The sequence below is a fragment of the Arachis ipaensis genome, chromosome B5, assembly GCF_059453495.1.
Source record: "Arachis ipaensis isolate K30076 ecotype BB chromosome B5, ASM5945349v1, whole genome shotgun sequence".
Taxonomy (NCBI): domain Eukaryota; kingdom Viridiplantae; phylum Streptophyta; class Magnoliopsida; order Fabales; family Fabaceae; genus Arachis; species Arachis ipaensis.
Genome location: NC_142440.1, coordinates 145977201 through 145990082, shown reverse-complemented (window position 1 = coordinate 145990082; position 12882 = coordinate 145977201). Strand labels below are relative to the sequence as shown.

General features: G+C 32.5%; 1 pseudogene; it reads right to left on the bottom strand.

The window, feature by feature from the left end:
- Nucleotides 1-117: 117 nt before the first annotated feature.
- LOC148566117 (uncharacterized) lies at nucleotides 118-1164 on the bottom strand (annotated as a pseudogene).
- Nucleotides 1165-12882: the final 11718 nt, after the last annotated feature.

The window sequence follows — 12882 nt, the reverse complement described above, 5'->3', positions numbered from 1 at the left end:
TGAGTCATCTGTACCCATCTACTTCAAAAAAAGAAAAATTTTTTGAGTTAAAGATATTAACACATGATGAATTTCTAGTTGTCCTGTGTACTCATTGATCCCAAACATTTTCAAATATTAGGATTCCTGCACGAGCATATACAACAAAGACTAATTAACACAAAGATCAGAATTGATTATGATAATCTATTTTATCAATATCTTTCTATTCAATCAACCAATCAATCTCAACGTATCAGCAAAAAGTGATTTCCAACCATGTATTAATATAAATAAAACAGAAAATGATCCCTTGTTCAAATATATCAAGATATAGTCATACTTTACGACAATAAGAAACACATAATCAATTGTTAAAAGCAATAACCTCAAATTAACCAGAGATTAAACGTATATAAAAATTATACCTGTAATGGTGAATGTTTTCTGGAAGTACCATATCTCCTAAGCGAACACCAGTAGCAGTCATGAAATGAAAAAGTGCATCCAATCGCATTTCAGGTGGGATCCCTAAAATTTGGCGCTTTTTTTGCTCATTTTCACATAAAAATTGATAACATTGCATCCGAAATGAACCTACTAGACCCAATTCAGTCAACATATCCCATACATCTGATTCACTGTAAAGGCGAGGCCTACTTTGTTGCATAATAGCTAATCATTTTTCAGCAATCGCGACTTGTCTTTCAATTAATGAGACTTATTTTTCGGCGATTGAAACTTGCCTCTCAGCCACAGAAGCTTGTCTCTTAGCTGATTCAACCTACCTCTGAGCCACGTCATGTAACTTGCTAGACAGATAACTACCCTCTTTTACAGCATCGGTCATGGTAGTAATTCCCAAAGCAACTTTCTCATACTGTGCCTCCAAAAAATCATTCATAAGAGACTTACGCTTTGTACCTCTTGAAGTTGAATTCCCTCCTAATTGATTTGGCTGACCATGAGGAGCACTTGGTGAATCTAAACTAGCAGAAAATATTGGGATATCTGTCCCGTATTCACATCTATGTCAGATAATCCAATATTTTTAAAAGAGTCATTCAAGTCAATGGGATCTCTATCAAGTTGTTGAATCCTTTCTCGTGAAGTAGTAGCCCCTTTACCAGTAACTCTATCAGCTCCGAACAACTCCTTCATAATATCATAATGCTTAATTTACATTTTTCTCCATTTTTCTGCTTGTAGTTTTTCCTACATAAAGTAATGTTAAAATTATTTTGTGACTCACTTCATCATCGGTATAAGTAATAAAAAAGTATTAAATACCTTAATAAAGTCTTGCCACACTTTTTCGTCAGCTTCAAACTTTCTAGTTACAGGATTCCATGCAAATCCACTTAAGTGATGAAATAAGTCATACGCTTCAGCAAAATGATCTTTCAGTGTCTTCATTCTACTCTTGATGTGGTTCTTTGTTATGTGCAGGCCTATAGCTATACTCAAAGTCTTCACAACATTGGCATATGCTTCAGTTGTCCACGAACCATCGTGTCTATTACATTTCAATGCTTCTTCTGCTAACGCATTCAGCAGAGCTTCATCCATCTCATCAGACCATCTTAAGTTGTCTTTAGAAGGTTGAGTTGCTTCTGTTTTATTTCCTTTATTTGGCATTATTTAACCTGTAACATTTTCTTAAAAAATCCAATCAAACAACTTTGACAATAAACTACACATATATATACATATTCAAATATATCAGAGGTATAATCACTCATAATATTTGATACACATTCCACATTTCAGCCGCAATGTTATCTCGTAATAATGCTGCATGCCTAAATGACGAGTTGAATCCTTTACTCTACCAGTTCCTCTTAATTTCTGACACAACTGCCTAAATGCTTCAGGGCCCATACATATGACATCTCGGCACTTTTCAGACTCCAGTAACTGTGTCATTAATTGAGTACGCCTAAGTTCTCTTTCCAACTTGTCGTCATTAATTTGCCTAGGCCTGTGTTGTGATATTAATTCCAAAAGATACAACTGATGCACTGCAACACAAGAAAAAGATGTGACACAGATATGTTGTCTATTTTCTAACTCCTCCCTGACACGAGTTAGTATTTGTATTGGCTCAGGATGATATAGGTCAGTAGAAGTGATTTGACCTACTTGAAATTCTGAATCATATATGACGTTTGTTCTATCTTCGAGATTCGCATCTTCGATATTTTCGTTATCCATCTATGAAAATATAAGGTTTAGGGTCATATCAATAAAGAAAGTAACTAGAAAGTCACATATTTTATTACATTTTAACAATTCATTTGTCGAAATATAAAAAAATAATTGAAAATAAAATTTTATATACCACTACGGTGTCATGTTGTAAACACGAAAATACCTTGGTATGAAACACTTATTTCTAGCTCCTAAATGTCAAACTTGATTCCAAAACTGGCTGCCATAAACAATAAAAACAAACTGTAAATGACATGATATATTAATAAATACATTGATTTAACACCAAAATCCAATTGGAAAAACATAAAAACATAAGTTGCGAGTAAAAATTGGATGAGACCTCAAAAGGAAATTATTCCATAGTAATAACTATATCTATGTCCCATGCTTTATGTCTGTTTATTCATTTTTATACTAAAAAAAATAAACAAAAAAGAAAAGGAATAAGTTATCCCATTGATAATTGTAATAATTAGGTACATGCATCACAACGCCTATAGATAAAATCTAACCAAGTGGATCTACTTAATAAGTGATGGACTTTTGAATAAACTATACCCATAACATTGCTTCAGTTCACCTAACCGTTGGTTGTAGTTTAAGCATATAATAAATAAATCAAATCAATTAAAAAAAAGAGAAAAAAATTAAAAAAATTAAGAAATCAAATATGTAAAAATATTGTGATAACTGAGAAGCATGTGTACATTTTCTATAAACTTTGTAACTGCTTTCTCTATATTAAACATAATATACGTTCTTATGTCCTAAAGTTATTTGAATTATTAAGATAGAGATTCTTCTTATGGCATATATAACAAATAGACAAATTATACTTAGTTAATTTGTATGATATCTCCAATTTAATATCTACGATCTAAAATAATTGTAATTGTCGTGGTTTACCCACCACCAATCTTTGATTAAAGTAATTGAATTTCGATTCATGTTAATTTTCTAAAGATATGCAATGGGAGTTTTTTCAATTTTCTTTTAATTCTACAAAAAGAATCATCTACAAAGCAAGTACCTAGTAAACTAAACAAATGATGCATGAACTAAAGAAGAGGTTGTGAAATCTCTCCTTTTATGAATGATATAGCTGATAGCTATTGTTGATGATATTTACATGAAAAAAAGTAAAAAAGAGAAAGAAAAACTGGCTTGTGTCTTCAAAAAATTGCTTCCTGCTAACCTACAAAGAATTGTGTTTAAAATGCATGCTCAAATTAATTGAATGATTTAATCGGTGGAAGCTCCAAGTTTAATTAGTAGATTGATTTAGAATTACATTATATGCATTATGAGCTTAATCTTTTTTTATACTCTCTATTTTCTAATATGTTGTTTTCACAAATCACAATGTATAATTTTTTTTTCATTTTTCAGTAAATTTTCCTAAGTACAAGTGCCTGATTATCTAATGTATAGTTGTACATTGATCAAGACTTAAGAGGTCAAGTTTTTAGCATTTTCTACTTGTTTCTCACACACACTTTTCATAGTTTCAATAATAATAGTGTAACTAAATTTTATGGTCACTTGCCTGAATTCTTTTCTTCATATTTGGACCACCCTATGAAAAAAGGGCATAATATAATAAACTTTGAGAAAAAATCTGATGATATGAAAATCAGGGCAAACCATTTCAAATACCAGATGAATTAAAAATTAGTCCTTTCTAGGATCAAACATGAACTGGGTCATATATAATTAGATTTTTGGGTTAGAACGAATGAAGCATTTAAGAACAGACAACGAAGAATGGGTTCTTTTTCCACTACAATTGTAAACGGCATCCATGAAATGTAAAATCAGAACATTTCAGTTGAAAAACAAAAGATGAATACAATCTATATGCTATAATGATTTTTCCGTTTCGTTTTGAAAAAAACTACTAGAACTGCAAAAAGAACTCACCTTTCTGTTGAGGATGCCTGGTTGAAGATGTGCTTCACCTGTCACAACGATAATGAAACTGCTGTAGCAACGTGAACGCGGATGGGAAGCTACGGTGGCAGTGCTGAGGAAGAAGGCCAAAACAGGTTAAGACAACGATAGGTGTTCTCTTCTTCGAGAAAGATTGAAATTAGGGTTTTTAATTTCTGTAATTGAAAGGGTAATTGTGTCTTTTTACTAATATTTTCCCTTCTATCTCAGTTTTCTGCCCAGGTTTGAGGTGAAAATTTTTAAATGGTCCCATACGTACTTTTTCATTTTCCCTTCATTTTCCATCCCTTTTCTTCTCCCCCATTTTCTTTCTTTCCAAAATCATCTCATCCAAACAAAATGTTAAAGTTCCATCGCGCCCACTTCCGTGCTTCCATAATGATGAATGGTCAGTTTACAGTTTTCTGTTTACAAATACATCCATTCCAAATATATGATAATGTGTTTTGTTTTGGAGACACAAAAGATATTCTTTTAATTTTATTATTTATTTTTACCGTTTAAAAAATGACAATGGAAAATATGTATAAGGTAAACAATCGAGAATTAAAAAAAAAATCACCCCAATTTAAATTAAAAAAATAGTTAAGTAGGATTTTGATTTTGATTTTTAAGGGGTAGGTTGAAAATTTTTTTGGTTAATTTTTTTTTTACACAAAATTGTCTTTAAAATTTAATTTTTTGGACCAAAATACTTTTTTACCGAAATATTTTTCTTTTTCAAAAAAAAAATTCAACACAACAAAGTGGAATATCAAAAAAAAAATGCAACACAACAAAGTAGAGTATCAATAGAAAAGTACTAAATAAATAAAATAAATTAATTTTTAATTATTTTCGGCAAGCTATGAACAACATAAAAGATCAAATATCACTCCATTTTATTTAACTCTTAATTGACCTATTGATTATTTTTGCAAACATCTGTTTCTTGATTTCTGAAGATTTTATCATTCTTTTTCAACCAAGTGCTTCAAATGATAACAATAAAACCAAACTCACCAACATTTTATCAGGTTGATTGTATGATTGCAGTTTTATATCCACTAGTTCTATATCCTGTGTCTAGGGGTAGCAAGCAGGGAAGCCCGTCCCGTCCTGCCAGAAGCCCGCCTTTTGGCAGGTTGGCTCGCCCCGCCCCATCTAGTGTGGTGGTCCCAGAATCCCAACCCATCCCGCCTAACGGCGGGCTGGCGGGCCGGCAGGCTAAGCCCGCCAAATATCTTTTTTTTTAACTATTAAATAATATATATATAAAGGCATAAAAAAATGTCTTCTATTTTTTATTTTTAACTATTATAATTTCTAAAAATATAAACAAATAATTTTTATATTCACAAACATTAAAGTCTTTGTAATTATAAATATCTAATAAACATAATTATAAACCAAGTTTTCATCCAAAACATAATTATAAATATTGTTCCTAAAGCAAAATAAACATAATCCAAAACATAATTATAAATATTGTCTCTAAAACAAAATAAACATAATCCAAAACACTCTATTTTTATCTTCATTCTCTTGTAAGTTGGGTTGGGGAAAGTTGGATTTTGGCAAAAAAATTGTAAAAATACCCCATGCCAAAAAAATACTAAGCCCAGCGAGGAAGTCCACCCCACCCCGCCAAAACCCACGGTTTAAGCGGTGCGGGTTAGGCGGGCTTTTGCTATTTGGCGGTCCCAATTTTTCAGCCCAACCCGCCTTTTTTGGCAGGTTACACGGGCTGGTCCAGCGGGTTTAGACCTGTTTGCCACCCCTACCTGTGTCTATGTTTTAAAATCTTCTGCTATTACTGTTAACACACTATCGCCTTTCTTTTCTTCTAACTGTACAACCTCATTGAAGTCTCCCATGTAACAAAGAGGAACTTGACATATTTTCGATAAAAACTCAACTCTTTCCACATAGCAAGTTTCTCCTCCCTTGTATGCGTATCAAACACCAAGTAAACCACACAATGAAAATTATTGTTTGTCAATTTTCCTTCTATACACAACCATATCTCCCATTTGTAACAATTACTCAACTTAAACATCATATCATCCTACATTATTAATAAACCTCCAAAAACACTTTCCGATCCCACAAATTTCCAACCCACCGCATCATTACCCCAAAATTACACTACATCAAACTTAGTAATCGCTTCCTTCTTTGTCTCTATCAATCCTAACATATTCACATTATTTTTACGCTTAAATTTTTTACCATTCTCCACTTTTCAACACCCCCTAAATACCTCATGTTTCACGAACTAAAATCATTTAAAAATTTTATTACACACCTTATTTCGGATTTTAGGATGGCTTCTTCTTGCTTTCTCTTTCTGTTTTGCTTGCCTTTTTTTTGTGCCAATATTTCATTCTAAGTTTGGAGAATAACCATAATTCCCTCATCCTCGCCATATAAAATAGCTCCTGATTCGACCGTCAGATCCCAAGCAACCCTGTTTTCAGCCATATCTTTATTCCAACTTCCTCCGTGCTCATCTTGATTAGTTTCACTGTCTGCATCCTGCGTCCCCCAAATCTTCCAAGTTCCTTACAGCCCCTTCATCCTCCAACCCAATTTCCTCTACCACTATATTCTCATCCTCTAAATCTAAACCATGCACTGCACCACCCCTCATCAGATATATGCCAACATGCTGCTTACCACTCCCGTCCAAACTAGTCTGTATCTCATTAACTGCACTTGGTAGAATGTTTCTCTCTACCGTGCTGTTTGGACAATTCACCACATCTCCGCCAACTTGGTTCTGCTTGTCGGGTGCATCAGGGGCTTCACGCTCCTCCCTGCCATCCACGCCATCAAGCTCAGCGCAGACATTATCACCTCCGCCACCAGCAGCTGACTTCCGTGCTGCTCCCAAATCTGCCTCGTCCGCAATGTTCACCGTGGCATCAACCCCTTCGCGAACTCCATGACCAGCCACGTCTATCTCTTAACCGTCACCCGCAGCCGCCAGCAAGGAGGCCCTTTTAAAACGCACAACAACATACACTCTATCGCACCACACAATCACTTCACTGCCACACCCCACTAACATATTGGGCCTTATATGCTTCAATCCAACCCCAGTTAAACTTTTATTCAACACCAAATTAGCCCCTTCTTTCCGTTTATCCCCATATTTCCAAGTCTCTGTTCTTTCAGAGATTGCTTCGTTATTGATTGTTTGAAATTCCATAGAATCCCACTCACCATAACTGCCAGATACACCAAAGAATTATCCGTTCGCCTTTTCAAAAAACATCATGCCACTCATCCAAATCCTCAACGGCAATTGCCTTTCTATCCATGTCATGCTCTGCCTCTCGTAGCCCTTGTGACATCATTACTGTCGTATCCCATCCCAACTCCAACGGTTCCCTCTGAGCTTCTAGTTCTTCATTTCTACGGTGTTACAAGACAACTCTCCCTTTCTCGTTCACCTCAAGATCTTTTTCTTTAATTCTTTCTTGTTTCCATAAGGAGACTCCTTGGCATCTTTATCGTGCGTAGTGATTTTTTTTTCGGACATCAATCCTCTTCTTATATTTAGCCTCATCCACAAAGATCTCTTTACTCCTTAATCGCATTCCATTCATCTCTTTGATCGCCTTTAATGCCCCTTCTTTTGTAGTATACCTGATGAAAGCAAATAGATAGATCCGGCCATGCCTCTCCTTACATGCCAAATAGATTTTATTTATCTTTTCTGTCCACTTGAACATATGAAATAATTCATTCCTTGAAATATTGTCTGGTAAACTATCTACAAAAATTGTGAATGATTCACTCTCCAATCGGAGATACGCTTTCTAATTCCAAATCCGTGGGTCTTTTCCAATATGGGGTTGCCTAACTTTACCTTGCCTTGCATTAGACATAGACGGATTATGGAGTACGAGGAATACGTACTCTCGTACTGCAAAATAAGAGTCTTGAGGAAGAAACTGCGATTGGTGAGAGCGAATAGGGGTCGGAGACTTGGAACACACTTACAGGACGAACAAGGAAGCTCCTGAGTGCGATGGACAGCAGCAATGTCCCACTCCTTTCTTCTCCTTCACCTAAATACCCAATTTTTATTCTTTTTTCTTCTTCTCAAGCAGCATCTCTTCTTTTTGTTTCTTCATCACAACACCAGCAACAATAATAAAATCAAAAGCAAAACTAATATAATAAACATCAAAAATAGAATCAGAAATACAAAGCTCAGATAATTAATTTTGTTTTCTCAAATATACAAAGCTCAGAGAAATATGGTACTGTACATTGCAGCTTGTTTTCTCTACTAGTAATGCACCAAAAGATCAAAGAAATCAGAACACAAACCATCAGAAGAATAAAACACAAAGAGATCAAAGAAACAAAAGAACAATGAAATTAGAAGAATAATAAAATCAGAAACACAACAATAATGAGATCAAAGAAACAGAATCAGAAGCACAAGAGCAATGAAATCAGAATCAGAAGCAGAATATCAAATCAAAAGCAGAAGAAATTAAAAGCAGAAGCAGAACAAATCAGAAACAGAATCGGAACCCTAAGGAGGACCAGTGATGAAGAGCAGCGACGAGGATGCGAAGCAGCAGCGAGGACCAGAAACACCAGCGATAGTGGCAGAGAGCGACGACGACGAGGTACCCCTCTTCCTTTCCCTACCTGTGTGTTTTCTCTCTCTTCACGAGCTCTTCGATGACGACAAGGCATGGCGGCAAGGCTCGCATCTCCTCTCTCCCTCGCGAGCTCTCTCTCCCTATGGTTCTGATTTCCGACGGCGGCTCCAAGAATCGCCGATGCCGTCCCCCCTTTCCCCCTCTTCCTTTCTTTCCTTCTTCTTCCCTTCCCCTCCTCCTTCTTCTTCCCTCCCCCTCGCGATTCCCTTTTCCCTCCCCGTTCTCTTTCTTTTCTTTTTTTTCCTTTTATTTATTTATAATTTTTTGTTAGGGGTAATTTGGTAATAAAAATTAAAATTTTGGTAAAAATGACGATTTTAAAACTAAGTTAAACCTTAGGGACGATTTTGTATGCCAAAAAAAGTTGGGGACGAAAAAAATTTTCGACCTATACATTAGGGACCAAAATCGTACTTAACCGTTAAAAGAAATCTTTTTAACCCTACCATTGGAAATTTTAATCATCCCCTGTCTTTTAATCCTAATTACACTCTCTTCTAATCTAAACCCCCTCCCCAGCGCCGCCATCTCTCGCCGTCACCAACCTCGCCATCTCTCGCCGTCACTAACCTCGAGTGCCGTATTAAGAATAAACATCCCATTTGCATTAAGAACAAACATCTCATTTATAGAAAGAACAAATATCTCATTTGTATGAAAAAATAAACATCTGCATGCGTATATAAAACTTTCGATGGATACCTTCTCATAGCATCGATCTGCGCGCGTCCAGCATGTTGCTATAGACGTAGCCATTTAGATCGTGAACACCAGAAGCGTTACCGAAATGAGCGTAATCGAGGTTCACAGAGGTAGGATTGTCTCGTTAGGCGAAGTAAGGGTAAGCGTTGATCATAAAAGGAGCACCAGTATCAGCTAAGAAGGTAACAATGTCGGTCATTACGGGAACGAGGTTCATGGCGAAAGTGGCGGAGGAAGGAGTGAAGGAAGAAGTGAGAACCGCCAAGCTGTACGGCGTTGTGACCTTGATCTTGCAGTCGAGGCCATGGGAGGCAAGAACGGAATAGAGATTCTGCATGGCTTTGAACAATGCGTTGGCGTCGAGGTGGCTGCAGCGGCACAGGTGAAGATGCGGCGGCAAGAAGGGGAACGTAGATCGCTTGGTTACGGAGGAACAACGGTAGTGTTAGGGAGCTCGTTGGCGGCGTTGGTTGGAGCCCACGTCTACATCGGCACGGTCGGCCGGAGGAGGGTTGCAACGGCACAGGTGAGGCTGCGATGGCGAGAAGGGGACCAGAGATTGGGAGGATATGACGATATTAGGAGTAACCATCCGCAGTGTAAATGAGTTTAATTACTAATTCTAATTTTTCAAATTTCAAAATCTGGTAATTAGATAATTAATTAAAAATTTGATTTTTAATTATAATGTAGTTTCCTTTTTTAAACCATTGTTTATATTGTTCATACTTATTATTGTTTTCTTATACTTTCTTAAAAAATATGGCTGTCTATTACCATAGTTTATCTATTTTATTGTGTAATATCGATTCTCAACAGACAATCGATATTTGTCATTATTTTAAGTTTTGATTTGTTGATAAGAGAACAATTCTGTTAAGAAATCAATTAAGAATGAAGTTAATTTTAATCAACTAGTTGATAAATAGATTTATTATAAAAAATAAAAATAATCTCTTACTATCCCAATTTTTTGAATTACAAAAAATTGACTTAATTAACTTGTTACGCAGTTACTTTCCTAAACTTTTTCATAATAGAATCATTTGTTGAATCATAATTATTCTTTAATCCACAAGAAAAATAGACTCGGGTGCAGTGTAAGCTTGAAACTTACATACTCTTTTAATTTTAATGAGCGTAATTATCCAAATCAGTTTTTAAGAATTTTAAAAGTTGATATTTTAATTGTTACAAAAAATTAATATACAAATCAATTTTTAAAATTTTATTTTGATAGACAAATCAGTCAGTTTATTTTCTGACAGAGTAATTATTCAAATTAGTCTCCAAAAATTTTAAAAACAGACATTTTAGTCTCCAAACAAAATTAATATACAAACCAATCCCTAATGTTTCTCTCCATTAGACATAACCATCCTCCATTCAAAAATAAAATAAAATAATAATAATTATTATTATTGTTTGCATAATAATATTATACTATAATTTTTTGGACAAAAATAATGATAAATTTATTCATTAGATTCATATATATATAGTCACTCAATAATAATAATAATAATAATAATAATAATAATAATGATAATAATAATAAGATTATTAGAGATTATTTTACAAGAAATTCAAGGTTAAAATCATTTGATATTTTTGTATTAATATAATCAAAAGATGTCCTATTTTAAAAAATATGTTTGTATTAAAAGAAACATGTATTTAATATAAATCTAAATTAAAATATTTTCTTTTAATACATATTTTTCAATACAAACATGTTTTTTTTTTTAAATAGGACATCTTTTGATTATAATATTCTTGTAGAATAATCTCTAATAGTTTTATTTTTATTATTATTATTATTATTATTATTATTATTATTATTATTATTATTATTATTATTATTATTATTATTATTATTATTATTGAGTGACTATATATATATAAGAATATAATGAATAAATTTATCATTATTTTTGTTCAAAAAATACAAAAAATTATAATACAATATTATTGTGCAATTAATAATAATTATTATTTTATTTTATTTTTGGACGGAGGACTATTATGTCTAACAAAGAAAAATATTGGAAATTAATTTGTATATTAATTTTTTTGGGGACTAAAATGTCCGTTTTTAAAATCCTTGGGACTAATCTGAATAATTACTTTATCGAAAAATGAACTGAAACTGATTTATCTGCCAAAATAAAATCTTAAGAATTAATCTGTATATTAATTTTTCTTAAGGACTAAAATATTCGCTTTTAAAATTTTGGTACTAATTTGAATAATTACTTTTTTAATTATTATTGATTGAAAAAGTATAAGAAGACATCAGAAGCCTTATGTTTTTACTTTTTAGGCACCACCATACATAAGAGTGGGCAATTAACTACATAAAAGTATAGGAAAGTTATCAGGTGTACTCAGGAATATCGGTGTTCTAGTTATTTTAACCGTTGATCTTAATTAATATATATTATATATATTTTTTATAATTTAAATCAACGGTTAAAATAACTGGAACACCGGTATTTCCGATACACCTGATAACCTTCCAAAAGTATAAAACTGCTAGATCAGGGAGGCTACATTAAACAGAAACGCTAGGGGCCAATAGTTTTATTAGCCAAATATTTTTAGTCATTTTATTTTTTCAGTAGTATTAGAAAAAATAATTTAAAATTATTTTATTTAACTTAATATCTATAATTTTATATAATTAATATTTAAAAATATATATTTATTATATTTAATATTATATTTATTTTAAAAATAATTAATAAATAAAAAATAAAATAATTTTAAACTGAATTGATTTTTATTTTTTAAATAAATATTTTTATTATTTTTATATTATTAGAAGTTAAAATTTAGTATTTAAAATTTAAAATATAGTATTGGCTTAATATTAATCAAAATTAATAAATTTTGTGTGACATATAATATTGCTCACATTAAAATCATCTTATGGGAGGGTTTTTCTGATGATAATAAAAAACTATTCAACAAAAGTTGAACAAGTGAGGAATGGGATTAAATTTAAAAATAACTATTGTTATTAGATATTCTGTAAAATTATAAAAATATTATTTGTACACCAAAATTTGTTATTAACATACATTATTAATGTATTTGTGTATAAATACATGTATAGTTTAATTTATTTTTATTGTATATTTATATTTAAATATATATTTTATACTGGTGACTAATTTAGGTGGTTGATTTTGGTGTACACGTAGCATAATCGTTAAAATTAACCACTAAAATTAGTCATTAGTATAAAATATACATTAAAATATAAAATACACTTTAAAATGAGTTAAATTTTATATGTATTAATATTCATATACATGGTGGCTTGATTTAAAAATTAATAATTGAATATTAAAAAAATCTAAAATAA